The sequence below is a fragment of the Lissotriton vulgaris genome, chromosome 5 (genome assembly GCF_964263255.1).
Source record: "Lissotriton vulgaris chromosome 5, aLisVul1.2, whole genome shotgun sequence".
Classification (NCBI taxonomy): Eukaryota; Metazoa; Chordata; class Amphibia; order Caudata; family Salamandridae; genus Lissotriton; species Lissotriton vulgaris.
This window is the reverse complement of record NC_141693.1, coordinates 1204494096-1204511348: the sequence shown is the minus strand read 5'-3', so window position 1 is coordinate 1204511348 and position 17253 is coordinate 1204494096.

Below are 17253 nucleotides of genomic sequence, written 5' to 3'. Positions count from 1 at the left end.
CCGGTGCGCTGCTATAGTTATATATATTTTTTGGAACCTAATTTACTCAAAATCCACTGGAGCACATATCTTGAGACATAGCAAAGGCACATCGGGCTACCAGTCCCTACAATTTTGCCAAGTTTGGTGTAAATCCATTCAGCCGTTCGGGCTAAAAGTGAAATCGACCGCCCTATGGAAATTAACATGGGGAAAACGCGTTTTGGGACCCCCCTTTTATCTCGGCCCCCGCTTATTGTATCCCCCCCAAACTTTCAGGGAAGGACCGGAGCTCGACGAGGCCATTTTCATGAAATTTTCAGGCAGATTCGTCAACCGGTGCCAAAGTTATTCCAAATAGAATTTTGAGATTTAACATTGAAAAAAATCCTAACTATAACTACCTACTGGCGACCGCCAGTAGGTAATATATATATATATATATATATATATATATATATATATATATATATATATATATATATATATATATATATATATATATATATATATATATATATATATATATATATATATATATATACATACATACATATATATATATATATATATATATATATATATATATATATATATATATATATATATATATATATATATATATATATATATATATATATATATATATATATATATATATATATATATATATATATATATATATATATATATTACCTACTGGCGGTCGCCAGTAGGTAGTTATAGTTAGGATTGTTTACTATAGGAAATCCGCAGAATTCTATTGGGAATAACTTTTTGTGCCAGTTGAGGAATCTGCCTGTAATTTTCCTTAAATTTGCCTCGCTCCGCTCCGCTCCTTCCCTGAAAGTTTGGGGGAGATTCGTCAAGCGGGGGCCGAGATAAAAGGGGGTCCCAAAACCCCCTTTTTATTTTCCCCATGTTAATTTCCATAGGGCGGTTGGACTCACTTTTAGCCCGAACGGCTGAATGGATTTCCACAAAACTTGGCAAAATTGTAGGGACTGGTAGCCCGATGTGCCTTTGCTATATCTCAAGATATGTGCTCCAGTGGATTTTGAGTAATTTAGGTTAGAAAAATATATATATCTGGGCAGAGCCTACCCACACATCTGATCTGATTGGCTGTCAGCACTTCATCCAAGAAGAATTGGTAGCCATCTTGGGACCAATATACACGATAGAACCTCATTAAAAAGCATTGTAGTTAATAGAGGGTTTTAGGACTTTGGTTACATTATAAATCATTTGTTGATGGTACCATACTCATTTTAGGAATTGTGGTGTGTTCTAAGGTGATTTTACCATGTGAAAAAGCCTTCTGCTGTGATATCATGAATCATGTTTGAAAGAAAACTAATAGCTCATGATTTTCCCACAGTGGTTTGGAAGGGGATCTATAAGCTAACCTGAAAGCATATGTTCTGTAAATTTACATTATCTTTCTCAATCATGTGAGAATGAAGTCTGACATTCTCAGTAAAACATGTACATCCAATGAGGACAGGGACTGTCAGTTGATTCCTTTGTGTTCTACTGCAGCCTCCTAGAGTGTTCTAAAGAACAACTAGAGCGCTAACAGTCCTACTTATTACAAAGGTATAGCACACCTGAAGCCATCGTGATGGGAATAAAGTGGTAACTCTTAAAACATTTAATTTAAAAAGGAACAACATGAGGGGCTACATTATGCCATAGAAAGTATTATTAGTGCTGCAGAAAGAAAAATTAGGGCACATTTTGAGTGACTTCTCAAATCCTCTTCTATTTCATTAAAAAATTCTGACATGCAGTCTCCCAAGATGGCCCCCAGAGACAAAAGAGCCCAAATGTAGCCCAAATATCACCCAGATGTAGCCCAAGTATAGCCCAATGACAGAATGCCCCAGAGTGTTCTAAAGAACGACTAGAGCGCTAACAGTCCTACTTATTACAAAGGTATGGCACACCTGAAGCCATCTTGATTGGAATAAAGTGGTAACTCTTAAAACATTTAATTTAAAAAGGAAAATGAGGGGGTATATTTTGCCATAGAAAGTATGATTAGTGCTGCAGAAAGAAAAATTAGGGCACATTTTGAGTGACTTCTCATATCCTCTTCAATTTCATTAAAAAATTCGGACATGCAGACAGAAACATGCACTTTGAATACCAGCAGCAGACTTCCCTGGTGAGCAATAACTTTACTACAGTGATCTAATGAGCAACTAGAGTGCTAACATTCAGAATTTATGGCAAATGTGTGACACATCTGACTGCCTTCTTGATGGAACCAAAGTAAACAAGCATTGAAAATGCAATAGATCTGGCCCTCGTTTAAGTTAAAGCCATTCTGTTTGTAATGAGGTGGCTTTTTAGCTTTGCTTTTATTAGTGTTTTTTAAACTTTCACGTACATAACATGCATCTGTATGCATATATGTATATGTATGCATGCATTTATATTTGTATTTATATAGATATACAGATTATATATGTATGTATATATATATTACCTACTGGCGGTCGCCAGTAGGTAGTTATAGTTAGGATTATTTTCAATAGAAAATCTCAACATTCTATTGTGAATAACTTTGGCGCCGGTTGAGGAATCTGCCTGAGAATTTCCTCAAATTTGCCTTGCGGCGCCCCAGTCCTTTCCTGAAAGTTTGGGGGGGATTTGTCAAGTGGGGGCCGAGATAAAAGGGGGGTCCCAAAACGTGTTTTCCCATGTTAATTTCCATAGGGCAGTCAACCTCACTTTTAGCACGAACGGCTGAATGGATTTCCACCAAACTTGGCAAAATTGTAGGGACTGGTAGCCCGATGTGCCTTTGCTATGTCTCAAGATATTTTCTCCAGTGGATTTTGAGTACTTTAGGTTAAAAAAAATATATATATCTATAAGCGCTCCCCGGTACGCGCACCGGGGCGCTAACCAGCGCGCTACGCGAGTTCGCGCACGGGAAGCTGATTGGCTCTCGGGTGTCTGTCAACATTCCAAACAGTCCGGAGCGGCCGCCATCTTGTGTCTCGGTAGGATCGAGACACAAGAGGTGCCAAAAACAAAGGGGGAAATGACCATAAGGGGGCAGAGTAGACCCCCCCTGACCCCTAGGTTTGAAGTGGGGGCTATAAAAAAAAATTCTGATTTGCACGGGGGGAGCGCCCGGTACGCGCACCGCGGAGCGTACCGGGGAGCGTACCATGGGGAAAAAAGAATGATAGAGTTTTTAATAAATGTAGCCTTTTTTTTATAATTTGGAGGTGGTTCTAAAAAGAACTGTTTTTTTCTTCTTTTTGTTGTTTTATATTTTTTTAATGTTTTCTGAACATTTTGTACTTTTTTTGGCTTTTATGCACTATTTTATATTTTTTTGTTATTTTTATGGGGAGAAACAAAAAACAGGGAATTGAAAATGGCTCAACTGGAGCAAAAAAAAATATCAGGAAAAAACTATGTTTTTTTGGGGCAATTGTGGTTGTCACCAGCAAGGAGGATGAGCTTTATGCTCTGCTCACCATAGGAGATGGTCTTAGCACAAACAATACATGTGATCCTGAATTCACCAAACCGTGGTTGTATGCAAGGGATCGTCTCCCTTGTCTCTGGTCCCGATGGAGTGGGTTGCTTTCTTTTGGAGGAGCTGGGTGAAGATTGGGGAGAGTTACTGGCCAGTTCTCTCACCTCTGCGGCAGCATAGTTGTTGGGATGCTTGCGCTGCATGTGCCTAATCATGGTGTTATTACCAAATGAATATTTTTTATTAGGGTTCCCCCTTGAAAGTTCAATGCCACAGATTTGGCAAGTCACCTTTGGCGCATTCACTTTCATCTTGCCCTCTGGGATGGAAGAAAACTCCCATACAATGTGCTGCTTTGGCCTGTATGGGGTATTGTCTTCTGGCAGCCACCTCCTCCCCTCCTCCTCCTCCTCCTCCTCTTCTTCTTGACCACCAATGTGATGTTGTGGTGGTCCTCTTGGTGGTGGTGGTGGTGCAGATGCTCCAGCTGCTCTTGCTACTGTAGCCATTTTAAAGTACAAAATATTTCTCAAAGATCTCCAAACAGGTCTTCCTCAGTCAAAGGACAAAGTCAGAATAAGGAAAAAAGGTGGGGTCTTTCATCATTTGGAAAAGAAAACTGTCCTGAACCAATGAAAAGTGTTATTTTCAGGTCACATGACCCGGGCTTTCATCATTTAGAAACCAAAACTGTTCTGCACCAATAAAAAGTGTTATTTTCAGGTCACATGACCCGAGGTGCTTATGCAACGTGCCCCCGGCCGTGCCCGGGGGCGCGCCCTAGGTCGCGTCGCGTAAGCGCATCAGATGTTTACGTTGCGCGATCGCATTCGCTTGAGTGCTTCCGGGTGCGCTTACGCCGTGCTTATCCCGCGGACGTGGCTACGCGATGCGTCCCGATGATGTTTTTGTTCGCGGCAATAGCGCTAACGGAACGCTCACCGGTGCGCGCCCTGGAGCGCGCCGGAAAACTGCGCTTTCTGGTGCGCACACCGGGGCGCGCTCCAGAAGCGCTCCAGGGCAAAAAAAAAAATAGTATTATATAAATATACAATATAGGATTCATTATAAAAAATATTAAATTTCATAGTTTTGAGGCCTATGAAATTCACTGAAAAAACATAGGTTTCACACCAGTTATAGTTAGGAATTAGCATTTAAAAAACCTAGTAAATTCACTGAAATAACCATAGGTTTCACACCAGTTATAGTTAGCTGGAAATTCTACTGACATAAAACCATAGAAATTCCAACGTTATAGTTAGTTGGACTCACTATAACACGTGCGCCTGCAATACACTGCTGATGACGTCACATATTACATCACTCATGACATCGTCAGTGACATCACTCATGACATCACTTATGACACCATCCTTGTGACAGAGTGACAGACCTCCTTTTAGTGTAATGTAACACTTGAACTAGATATTCAAAAATAGAAACTAACATTTTCAAAAAAATGGAGATACCCATACCAGTTACAACAACCAATTCAGTAATTCCACCATCTATATACACATCCACTCATTTACCAACAGTTCTATATAGTCACTCATACATATACTCACTCATCATATGTAGTGATACATCTGTACATCCTGTTATACACCGACAGTCATCCAAAAGTTACTCACACACATACTCACACATGCAAATAAATTATTGAACATCCATTTATTTGCATATAAAACTATACACACACTACCTCTTTACTTCTAAGGAAACTTACACATACTTACTCTCTTAAGCAATCACTTATATAAACACATACTTATTTAAACAGGAACTCTTACAATCTCTTACTCTCACATATACTCACTTATATACATCAAAACTCACATACACTAGATTAAAACGTATGCCGTTAGAGAGAGCAGTAGAGAGTGAGTAGTAGAGAGTAGTAAAGAGTGAGTAGTAGAGAGTAGTAGAGAGTGAGTAGTAGAGAGTAGTAGAGAGTGAGTAGCAGAGAGATAATAGTAGAGAGAAGTAGAGAGTGAGTAGTAGAGTGAGTAGTAGAGACTAGTAGAGAGAGAGTAGTAGAGAGTGAGTAGTAGAGAGTGAGTAGAAGAGTGAGTAGTAGAGAGTGAGTAGTAGAGAGAGAGTAGTAGAGAGTGAGTAGTAGAGAGTAGTAGAGAGTGAGAAGTGGTGAGTGAGTAGTTAGAGAGTAGTAGAGAGTGAGTAGTAAAGAGTGAGTAGTAGAGAGAGAGTAGTAGAGAGTGAGTAGTAGAGAGTAGTAGATAGTGAGTAGTAGGGAGTGAGTAGTAGAGAGAGAGTAGTAGAGAGTAATAGAGTAGTAGAGAATGAGTAGTAGAGAGTAAGTAGTAGAGAGTAGTGGAGAAAATTCCAAAGTTTGGCACAGCACCACTTGCACAATAAATCCAATCAAATCATATCACTTAGAGTCCTTATTGAAGCGCTGAATCTTGGTGAATATACAAATGCTTTTATTTTCCTTAAGTTTATGTACCACAGCCAGCCAAAACGTTTCGAACTTCTTCAGGGCGTTCCCATTTCCTTCAAGTTATGTCGGTATCCTGTTGTCATATAACTAGATATTTCTTCCAAATGTTAGACGAGACGTAAGTACATTCTTATTCAAAGTGACTAGGTATCAATTTTACCAACACAATTCGGGCAGACTTGAGTAATTTATAGCATCCTCAAAGTCAGTCTTTCAAAAATTCCAAAGTATAGGACTTGATAATCCGAATCCGAATGTTTCTCAAGAAAAGTCATTTTCAATCGTTCGGAATATCGGTGTTTGGACAGATATGACCCAGGGACCCCCAGTATGCAAGGGGAATTAGTCCCCCGTCTGCAAACGCGCCAGTGGCATGCATTGCAGAGAGGTGTAAAAAGGGGCATAGCCTCATTACACCATTGTGCAATGCAAACCCCTGGCGCATACTGGAGGTTCCAGGTGGGCTAGTTGGCCCCCAGGGACCCCTAGTATGCAAGGGGAATTAGTTCCCCCTATTCAAACATGCACAGGGGCTGCGTTGCAGAGAGGTGTAAAAAAGGGTGGGGCCTCATTACACCTCTCTGCAATGCAGTCCCCTGGCGCATACTGGAGGCTCCTGGTGGGCAAGTTGGCCCCCAGGGGCCCCTAGTATGCAAGGGGAATTAGTTCCTCCTCTTCAAACATGCACGGTGGCTGCGTTGCAGAGAGGTGTAAAAAGGAGCGTGGTTAATCAGTTTAATACTTTGCTCTCCATAGCAAATTGTCCTTCCACAAAATTTGCAAACAATTTTGAAATCTCCAAACTGGGTTTGGATGTTTGGGACCATCTCACTTGTCTCTGGACCCGATGGAGTGGGTTGCCTACTTTGGGAGGTGCTGGGTGAAGATTGGGGAGGGTTTCTGGTCAGTTCTCTGACCTCCGCTGCAGCATAGTTGTTTGGGTGCCGGCGTTGCATGTGGCGAATCATGGTGTTGTTGCCAAAAGAATACTTTTTGGCAGGTTTCCCCCTGGAAAGTACAGTGCCACAGATCAGACAAGTAACCTTTGGCGCATTAACTTTCTTGAGGCCCCTTGGGATTTTAAAAAACTCCCAGACAATGTGCTCCTTTGGCTTATAGGTGGTAGTATCTTCAGGCAGGTACTGCCTCTCCTCCTCCTCCTCCTCCTCCTCCTCTTCTTCTTCTCCACCACTGTGGTGTTGTGGTGGTCCTTGTGGTGGTGGTGGTGGTGGTGGTGGTTGAGATGCTCCTGCTGCTGCTGCTACTGTAGCCATTTCTCAGTACAAATACGTACAAATAGGCCTGCAAACAGATCTTCCTCAGTCAAAGTAAAAAGTGAGAATGAGGAAAAAAGGTGGGGGCTTTCATCTTTTGGAAAACAAAACTGTCCTGAACCAATGAAAAGTGTTATTTTCAGGTCACATGACACTGGCTTTATCATTTGGAAACCAAAACTGTCCTAAACCAATGAAAAGTGTTATTTTCAGGTCACATGACCCAACGCGCTTACGCTACGCGCCCCGGGCGCGCCCAGGGGCGCTTACGTAGCGCGATTGTATGCACTCGAGTACTTCCAGGTGCGCTTACTCTGTGCGTATCATGCGGACGCGGCTACGCGATACGTCACGATGATGTTTTCATTCGCGGCAATAGCGCTATCGGGACAATCACCGGTACGCGCACCGGGGCGCTCCGCATGACTGCCCTTACCGGTGCGCTCACCGGTACGCGCACCGGGAGCGCTCCAGGGCAAAAAAAAAAATAGTATTACATAAATATACAATATAGGATTCATTATAAAAAATATTACATTTCATAGCTATAGAAAGTTGCTATTAAAAAACCTTTGAAATTCACTGAAAAAAACATAGGTTTGAGGCACTATATATAGTTAGGAATTAGCATTTAAAAAACCTATGAAATTCACTGAAAAAACCATAGGTTTCACACCAGGTATAGTTAGGAATTAGCATTTAAAAAACCTTTGAAATTCACTGAAAAAAACATAGGTTTCACAACAGTTATAGTTAAGAATTAGCATTTAAAAAAACCTAATAAATTCACTGAAAAAACCATAGGTTTGACACCAGTTATAGTTAGCTGGAAATTTTACTGACATAAAACCATTGAAATTCCCACGTTATAGTTAGTTGGACTCACTATAACTTGCGCGCCTGCAATGCACTGCTGATGACGTCACATATTACATCACTCATGACATGGTCAGTGACATCACTCATGACATCACTGATGACACCATCCAGTGAATGTGTGTCTTTCTGAAAAATAAATATGTTTTATATATGTATATGTAAAGGTCGATGGAAGAATAAATGTTTAAATATGTGTCTAAAAGGATGTTTTTAGAAAAAAAAATTGATTGGTTAAGTGGCTTATTAAGTGTATCTTAGTGAATACATATATTAGCGAGTAATGTTTAAATATTTAAATATATGTATCAGTGTTTCACTTTGTGTATAATTGGCTGCATGGGTTGGTAGGTAAAGGTAACTAACACCCAACTGCTTGAGAATTGGCAGGTTCAACAAAAAGGAGGGGCCAGTGATTTCAAACCGGCCTCTACATTTATGCCAATCATGGGCGCTGATGCCATTGATACTTTTTCTGATGCCGTATTAAGGGATCTGACAAGATTGCGCACCACCTGCAAACATGGCTATAATAAAAAGGATAACTTCACCAAAAACCAACAGCTTGCTCTTACCACTCTCTGTGAAGACTCAGGATTGGTATGTAAACCTTCTGATAAAGGGGGGAATATTGTTCTTCTCACTGCCACCCAATATGAGACGGAGGCCCTTCGTCTATTGGGAGATATTAACACTTATGCTGCCGTGAATGAAAGAACTTATAATCAAAGTGTGGTAGACTATCACGAGATGATATCAAAATGGCACAACGTAAATATGTTGAACACTGATGAATATTTGTTTTTACGTTGTTTGAGCCCCGTGATCCCCACTTTTTACTACCTTCCTAAGGTACACAAAGATCTGGTAAATCCTCCGGGCAGGCCCATAGTGGCTTCCAATGGAAGTTTGACTGAAAACCTTTCCATTTATGTTGACTCTTTTTTGTCCCCTTTGGTGATGTCCCTAAAATCCTATCTTAGAGACACTAAACATTTCCTAAATTGTATTGATGAAATTGCCTGGAAGAACACTTATTGTATGCTGGTACTTGACATCACCAGTCTATACACATGTATAGCACATGGAGATGGTCTTAAAGCCATGTCTAGCTTTCTGGAAAAACGCACAGTGAAATTTTATGAGCACAATAAGATGTTGGTGGAATTTATGAGGTTTAGTCTCTACAACAATATATTTCTGTTTGGCAAGCAACTGTACAGACAAATGGCTGGAGTCGCTATGGGTGCCTGCTCCGCCCCCAGCTTCGCGAATCTTTTCGTGGGGTGGTGGGAGGAGCAGGGCACCTGGAGCGAGCTACATCCTGAATGGGACAGGAAAATCGTTAGATGGTATCGTTATATTGACGATTTGTTTATCATCCTTGACTGTCCTGTTGATATTGCCAATGACTTTGTAGAGGCCCTCAATGATAATGATATCAACCTCAAGTTCTCAGGCACTATTAGTCAAACCTCTGTGAATTATTTGGACCTAACGGTCTACATTGACAGTCAGGGTTCTATACAGACGAAACTATTTAGGAAAGAGACGGCGGGTAATTCTACGCTATTTGCTACCAGCAGTCACCCCCGCCAATTAGTGGACAGCATCCCCTATGGGGAACTACTAAGATTACGGAGAAATAACTCTAATGATGATGATTTTGAAAAAGCAGCACTTGCTAGTATGTTGAGGTTTCGAGTAAGGGGTTACGGTGATAAGGTGCTTCACAAAGCTTATGAGAGAGTAAAGAAAATGAAACGGAAAGAGCTTCTGAAGACCAAGAAGAAAAATAGATCTAGCAATGGGAGCTTCCGACTCATTACCACTTTCTCTAATAATGCTGGGCAGATCAAACAAATCTTAAGAAAAAATTGGAATATCTTACTGTCAGACAGCATTATTAAACCGGATTTACCCACAAATCCCCTTATCACGTTTAGAAAAGCTAGGTCCCTACGAGATCACCTAGTCTCCAGTCACTATTCTGTACCTGAAACTACATCCAAGTTACCTGTCCTCAATGGCTTTTATCCTTGCGGCCGTTGCAAGGCTTGTAAATACAGTAAGCGGACGCTTACTTACAAGATACCGGGTGTCACCATTCCGAAAAGAATTAGCAAATTTCTAACTTGTTCTACGCCCTACGCTATTTACTGTTTGACATGCCCTTGCGGCCTAAAATATATTGGCAGCACTACTAATGCAGTGAAGTTGCGTGTGTTAGAACACATGCGGGCCATTGCTAAGAAGGATGAGGCTTACCCGGTAGCCAGGCATTTTGCCAAAATGCATAAAAGTAACAGGGACCTGTTAGCTTATACATGCATTGACAGTGTGCCATTTAACATTAGAGGTGGGGATCGTCTACTTAAACTTAGACGACTTGAATCCAGGTACATTATAGACTTACAGAGCAAGTACCCGAATGGCCTCAACATGCATGAAGAATTAGCAGTCCATTTAGGTTAACTGTATGGTTACGATTTCCTGTGACTGTTAGCTCATACATTGCTGCTTTTCCTCATTTTCTTTGACTGTGCCTTTTCGTATCTAATATGTTTTTTAACATATTGTTTTAATGGTTTTACAGTAATATATTGTGAAATTGACTCCATGGTATATACTTGAGACATTGATTGTTGCCCATCCAGGGCGTTATAACAACGAGACATTACTCCACATCAACATACATATCGTATATGCATCTTTATCCTTCGTTTAGAAGGTTGAGGCGCATGAATTCTGGTGGATTTTTGCCACATGCGTCATCTTGTTGACTTTGCCTATTTATGATGTACATAGCGTATTCTGCAAAGTTTGTGGAGGTGTCACGCTGCCCATCACGGGCTGAATTCTTTCTTTCTAAGAGGGTATGGCTATCATTTCGATATTCGATATTATTGGGCCTGATAAACAGGCTTTTAATTGTGCACATTTATTTGGTTTTGCTGTATAATGGTATTCATGACGATATCGTTTTGAATCATTTGTAATTGTTTACTTTAATTTCACCATTCCAACATGGCGACCATGAATGTAATGTACTGCATAGTCCTACCTTTGTTTCATGTATTCACATGGTGTCTTTTTAAATCCGACGCACGCCTCGGCTCTCTGCACAACTTGACGAAGCCCCAAGGCGAAACGCGTCGTTGCTGTTGGTTTCTTCATTAAACACCTGTGGAAACCTCCCCTGCGTGTGCTACTTTCCTTTGGAGTCATTTTCCTGGGAGTTTTGGAGCGCTAATATATATATATATATATATATATATATATATATATATCGCACACAACAGGGAAGAAGGATTGTCCACACTCTCAGGGTATATATATATATAGTTATAGTTAGTTGGACATTTCCCTCGTACAAAACCATAGAAATTCCCCTGTTATAGTTAGTTCAGCTAACTATAACTCGCACGCCCGCAATGCACTGCTGATGACGTCACATATTACATCACTCATGACATGGTCAGTGACATCACTGATGACATCACTGATGACATCTCAAATGACATCACTGATGACATCACTCATGACCTCATCGTTGTGATAGAGTGGCAGACCTCCTCAACTTTTTCAGAAGGGTACTCGTGGTAACTGACTCTGACTAACCAGTCCTAGAGCCAGTGCAATGCTAATAGACACTTAGAATACAGTTAAAACACCTACTTACACTAGGGAACACTATGCGTTGGGTTACCCCTGTGATTACCATGGCCTCCTCTGTAAGACCCTAGTACATAATAGGGCAGGGGGATTAAATCTACCTCTTGAAACATGCCACAGGGAGTGGTTGCATACTGGTGAAGGGAGGGGGGCTGAGCTGATGTGTGCAAACACGCCCTGTGGCAGTTTTATTTTGTGGGATAAAGTCCCCTTGAATCCTGAGTGTCCCTTGGCTCCAACTAGACCACCAGGTATCTCTAGTTAGCGCCACAGAACTGCATTGCAGAGAGGTGTAAAAAGGGGCACGGCCTCGACCACTTCTCTGCAACGCAGCGCAGTGGCGCTTACTGGAAGCACCTGGTGGACTAGTTGGCCCCCAAGGGCCTTTAGAATTGAAGGGGAATTATTTCCCCAACTTAAAATGCGCCACAGGGCGTGTTTGCACACGTCACCTCAGTTCCCATCCCCTCCCTTCACCACTTTCTAAACGCGCCCTGTGGCCGTTTTAAGTTGTGAGATTAAGTCCCCTTGAATCCTGAGGGTCCCTAGGGTCCAACTAGCCCACTAGAGGAGGCTTTCTTGCGCTGTTGGGGGTTGTTGCTGCCCCTACCTGCCTGGGCTTGTTTACTGGGACCGACCAGCTTCCCCTCCCGCTGCCGCCACACCACCAGAGCGGCCGCCGAGCGGAGGGGACGAACCACACTCCCCAGACTCCTTAGCGGCTTCACCAGCTGATGCCAATCTCGCGCCAGGAGGCGAGATAAAAACACTGCAGAGCCCCGCTAGAGCGGAGGCTTTCTTGCTCTGTTTGGGGGTCGTTTCTGCCCCTACCTGCCTGGGCTTGTTTACTGGGACCAACCAGCTTCCCCTCCCGCTGCCGCCACACCACCAGAGCGGCCGCCGAGCGCAGGGGACGAACCACACTCCCCAGACTCCTCAGCGGCTTCACCAGCTGACGCCAATCTTGCGTCAGGAGGCGAGATAAAAACACTGCAGAGGCCCCGCGTCGCGGGACGCGCGCGGGCGACGCCGGGCTGAGCCCGGGCAGAGGGCGGGCCGTCTGTGGCCGTCCGTGGACGACTGTGGACGGGACGGGCCACCCCCCTTGTCAGTAAGACATTGTTCAACAAGGACTCGGCACCCATTCATAAGGTACTGTCATCTGCCTTTCCCCCCACTTGTGCCTCTTGTTGTTAGTTGTTAAGCAGGGCACCCTCCTCTAGAGTGGGAGTGATATCCAACCTCTACGCTAGTCTAATTGTTCCCTTCGCATTTTCCCTTCTTTTACTGTTTATCAACAAGGCAATCTACAGTAAATATGAGTATTCAGGGCAAGAAAGCCAAATCATCCGCGTCACGTCCAAACACAAGACTTCAGGCTACAATGCCGCAGTCCCTTCCAACACTGACGGCAATTGACAAAATGCTGAAGCAGACTATAGGGGTGGTTGCCAACGTTATTGACGACACTGAAAGAAGATTATCCCTCCCACCCACAACAAGTCTCACAGACCAAGGCATAGATTGCTCAGTCATTCCCATGGACCCTACGATTCTGGATTCTTATTTAACATCCACCTTTGCTGAGCTCCCCTGTGCACAGGTTCCGATTGGGACTCCAGCAGTGGATGACTCATCTTTAGCTCTAGTTGAGTCCTCCACTAATAACGACGATCAACCATGCATCCTGCCTTCTTCCCCCTCTGTGGCTAAACCAAAAATTGGCAGAGTGACCTCCAAGAAAAAAAAGGATAGTCCCACTAAAAATCTAACTACGAAGAAACAGTCCAATCATAATTTGGTGACCCCATTTGATCATCCCCGACATTCACCCGTAGGGATACCTTGTTGGGTTACCAATATGGTGGCGGATCTCCAGAACAGTTTGGAGCAAATAATTGCATCCCATATTAAACCTCTGGTCTCCAAACTTGACAGGCTATCATCTATGCTAAACAACAAGTCTATGGGGATAACTAAACCGCATAACTCCCAATGCAACCCGTTACCCACTGCTCCAGATGATGGCTCTGTAAAGGTATCTTGTACTGAGGTAACTAAACCCGCTGCCCCAGCAGTTTCAAATAGAAAACCAGGTCCGGCAACTACTGCTGCTAAATATCCAAACTTCTTACCACCTCTTATACCTGTAGTCAAACCGTCAGGTTCTAATACTTCTCTGGCTGCGGGCCAGACCGCTAAACCTAGTCAGCATCCCAAGGAGGGTAAAAACATGGCACAAAAAAAGTAACATCAACACCAAGATCTTTTCCATCTAAAGCAACCTCCAAACTTCTGCCAACAATAAATCTGCCTCCAGAAGCCCAACCATTTGTAGTGGCCCTAGTGGGAGTTCCACCCCTTAGTAAGGGGAAGAGAGAGCAGGAGCTTGAGCTACATAATAAGTGTATACAGTGGCTAAGCTTGAACAGACCCTTACCCCCCAAGATATCAGGCCACATACTGGCAGTGAGAAGAGTAGAATGGATTGGGAGGGGCCCTAAAACAGTGGCAGGGGACGTTATCACAATTAATTTTAGGGACTCCTCAGCTGTTGACCATATCTGCTGAACCTCTTCTTATAGAGAGTCGCAAATATTTCCTATGCATTTGTCCTATTTCTATCCTGTCCCGAACCACAAACTGCCCCAAAATAGGAGACCACAGAACATCAGGAATCCTGTTTTCCATCCGAATGGGAATCACTTCTGGCAGCCTTTTGGGGAGGGTTTCTTACCACACGCCCCGCTCTATCCAATACAACCTCATTGGAATAGGTTTAGCGTCCTCGAGGAGGTGGATTGACTCATGCAGCCATGCACACCCCCAAGAGAACACAAAGAAGGCAACCCAGAGGAAGGCGGTGCAATTCAGGAAAAGCCACTACCCTCTGATAGCTTTGTGATTCTCTCCCCTCAAGCCTCAATGAGGGAGGATACAAAGGTTGATCAGAGACTGAATCAGGCACTATTAAGTGAAAGAGGGGGAGAAAAAGATAAAGCTAAGGTCGGGGAAGGCAGTATAAAAATACTTTCGTGGAACGTTGCAGGCCTAAAAAGTAAGCTACTTATACCTGACTGGTCCTCCTTTATGTCCACTTATGATATCTGCCTAATGCAAGAAACCTGGACCCTTGAGACTAGCGAAAACTCTGGTTTTGCAACCTACTACATCCCTGCAGTCACAGGACGGAAAGGCCGCCCCTCGGGTGGCCTTGCCATATGGGTAGGACCTCACTTAGGTATGCAGGGCGTACAGGTGGACACTAACTCACCTGATATCCAATGTGTTCTGCTAACATCTGTTGGCGGATCCACACTGGCTATTATTAATATCTATTCAAGGCCCACCATGAATGGAAAAGAATCGAGCACTATTCAAGCGCTCGATCATTTCCTTCAGTCACTTGACCCTGCAACCTCGATCATTCTAGGCGGTGATCTGAATTGCCAGTTCGAGCCCCTGGGTGGATCTGAGCTGTGTGAGGAGGATGAGGTTGACTTTCTTTGGCTAATTCTCGCCTCAAAAATAGCCCCAGTAAAGGCCTGGACCCCGTTAGTTTTCCAAATTAACGCCTTGACCCTTGCAATGTCTCTGTGGGCATGCAATGGAAGGGGCAACAGTAAAAACTCCGGCCTGCCCACATATAACAGGATAAATCGAACTTCCACTATTGACTATCTTATGATGGAGGCTAAAGACTGGGGCAAGTTTAAAAATTTTGAAGTTGTCCCAAGGCATGATAGTGACCACAATGCCTTGGTATTATTGCTCAAACCTGGTGCATTTGGATTGACTAACCCTGCCTCTAACTCCACCCTGGTACCCCCACCATATATTATATCTAATAATAGGAGAAGAGTAAAATGGCCTTCTTGCCTAGAGTCTCCTACCAGACTTGCACAAATCTATCAGTTAGCTGTCCCATTAATAAGTGATATGGGAAATTCCATCTCCCATGGGCAGACTATAGAAATCCATAGAAAGTTAGTTGAGAGTCTTGGGGAAGTATTTTATCCGGTTAGTGGGACTGAGTTGCGCCGGAATAAAACACACCCCTGGCACAACCATACATGCAAAAACCTTAAGAAATATCTACTTAAGGCTATTAAATCTAAGGATGTCCCTAAAATTAGATCAACTAGACTGTTGTACAAGAAGGCGCTCATTAAGGCAAAGATAGAGTGGGAGGAATCTAGGTGGGAAGAGTTGAGACAGGCACTGCTTCTAAAAGACTCCAAGACCTTTTGGCTAATTGCCACTTCTTCAGTGATAGGTGAGAAAGACACTGGGGTCTCGAACATTGCTCCTACAGTGTGGGAGGCGCACTTTAAGTCACTCTACACAAGCCCTGAGTTGTAGGATACTGGGTGGCTGCCCCAGCGGAAGATTCCAGAACTGGCTCTGGCTACACAGGATGATGTGCCTCGGGACCTCCGGCATGAGAGTCGACTGCCGGGGGCCCCGGAGACTGGGAGTTCGGTCCTTCGTGCCCGTGCGGCTTGGGACCCCTTGCAAGAGTGCCGATTGCTGGGGGCCCCGGTCACTGGGACTTTTCCTTGTCAGAATCTTAGTTCTGATCGGGCCTCCAAGATCTCGCCTGTCCAGACCCCCCGCATGAGAGTCGACTGCCGGGGGCCTTGGGATCCGGGATCTCGAACTCCCGTACCTGCACACACCGGGACCCTCTGCACGAGTGTCGACTGCAGGGGGCTCGGGCCTAGGGACTTCCCCTTGTAGAATTCATGGCTCTAATCGAGCCCCCGAGCTCCCCATGGCCCCAGACCCCCCGCATGAGTGTAGACTGCCGGAGGCCTTGGACCCTGGATTCGGACCCTGTCCTGCAATAGTGGAAATAGGCGCCCCTATTGAAGCCCCCACTTACTGTCCAGATAACATCACACTCAGGGAAGTTGAACTGGCAATTGAGAAATTGCTCCCGAATAAGGCCCCTGGCCTGGATAAGCTCCCTGGAGATCTTTTTAGATCTCAGCCAAAGATCTGGGCCAAAACTTGTTGGTTCTGTTTAATGCTGTCCTACGGGGCTCCCCAGTCCCTGAGACCTGGCTGGGGGCTGAGATTGTTCCAATCTTTAAAAAGGGCTGTCCGCTCGCCCCATCAAATTATAGACCAATTAGTCTACTCAATACTACCCAGAAGTTGATGGGCGGAATTCTCCTGGAGAGGCTACTGGGCTGGATGGAGGAAAACAACATTTTGACCACCCTCCAAGCCGGTTTTAGATCAGGGGTCTCGACCTTGGACCAGATCTTTCGACTCCAGGTCCTATACTAGAAAACTGCAAAAGTAGAGGGTGGCAGCCTCTACCTTGTCTTTATGGACCTGCGGGCCGCATTCGATCTGGTCCCAAGGGAGAAGCACTGGGCGGTGTTGGAGGAACTTGGTCTCCCTCCTTACTTTCTAGATTCCATAACCCGACTCCACACTGGGAATTATGCCCAGGTGAGATGTGGGAAGAATGG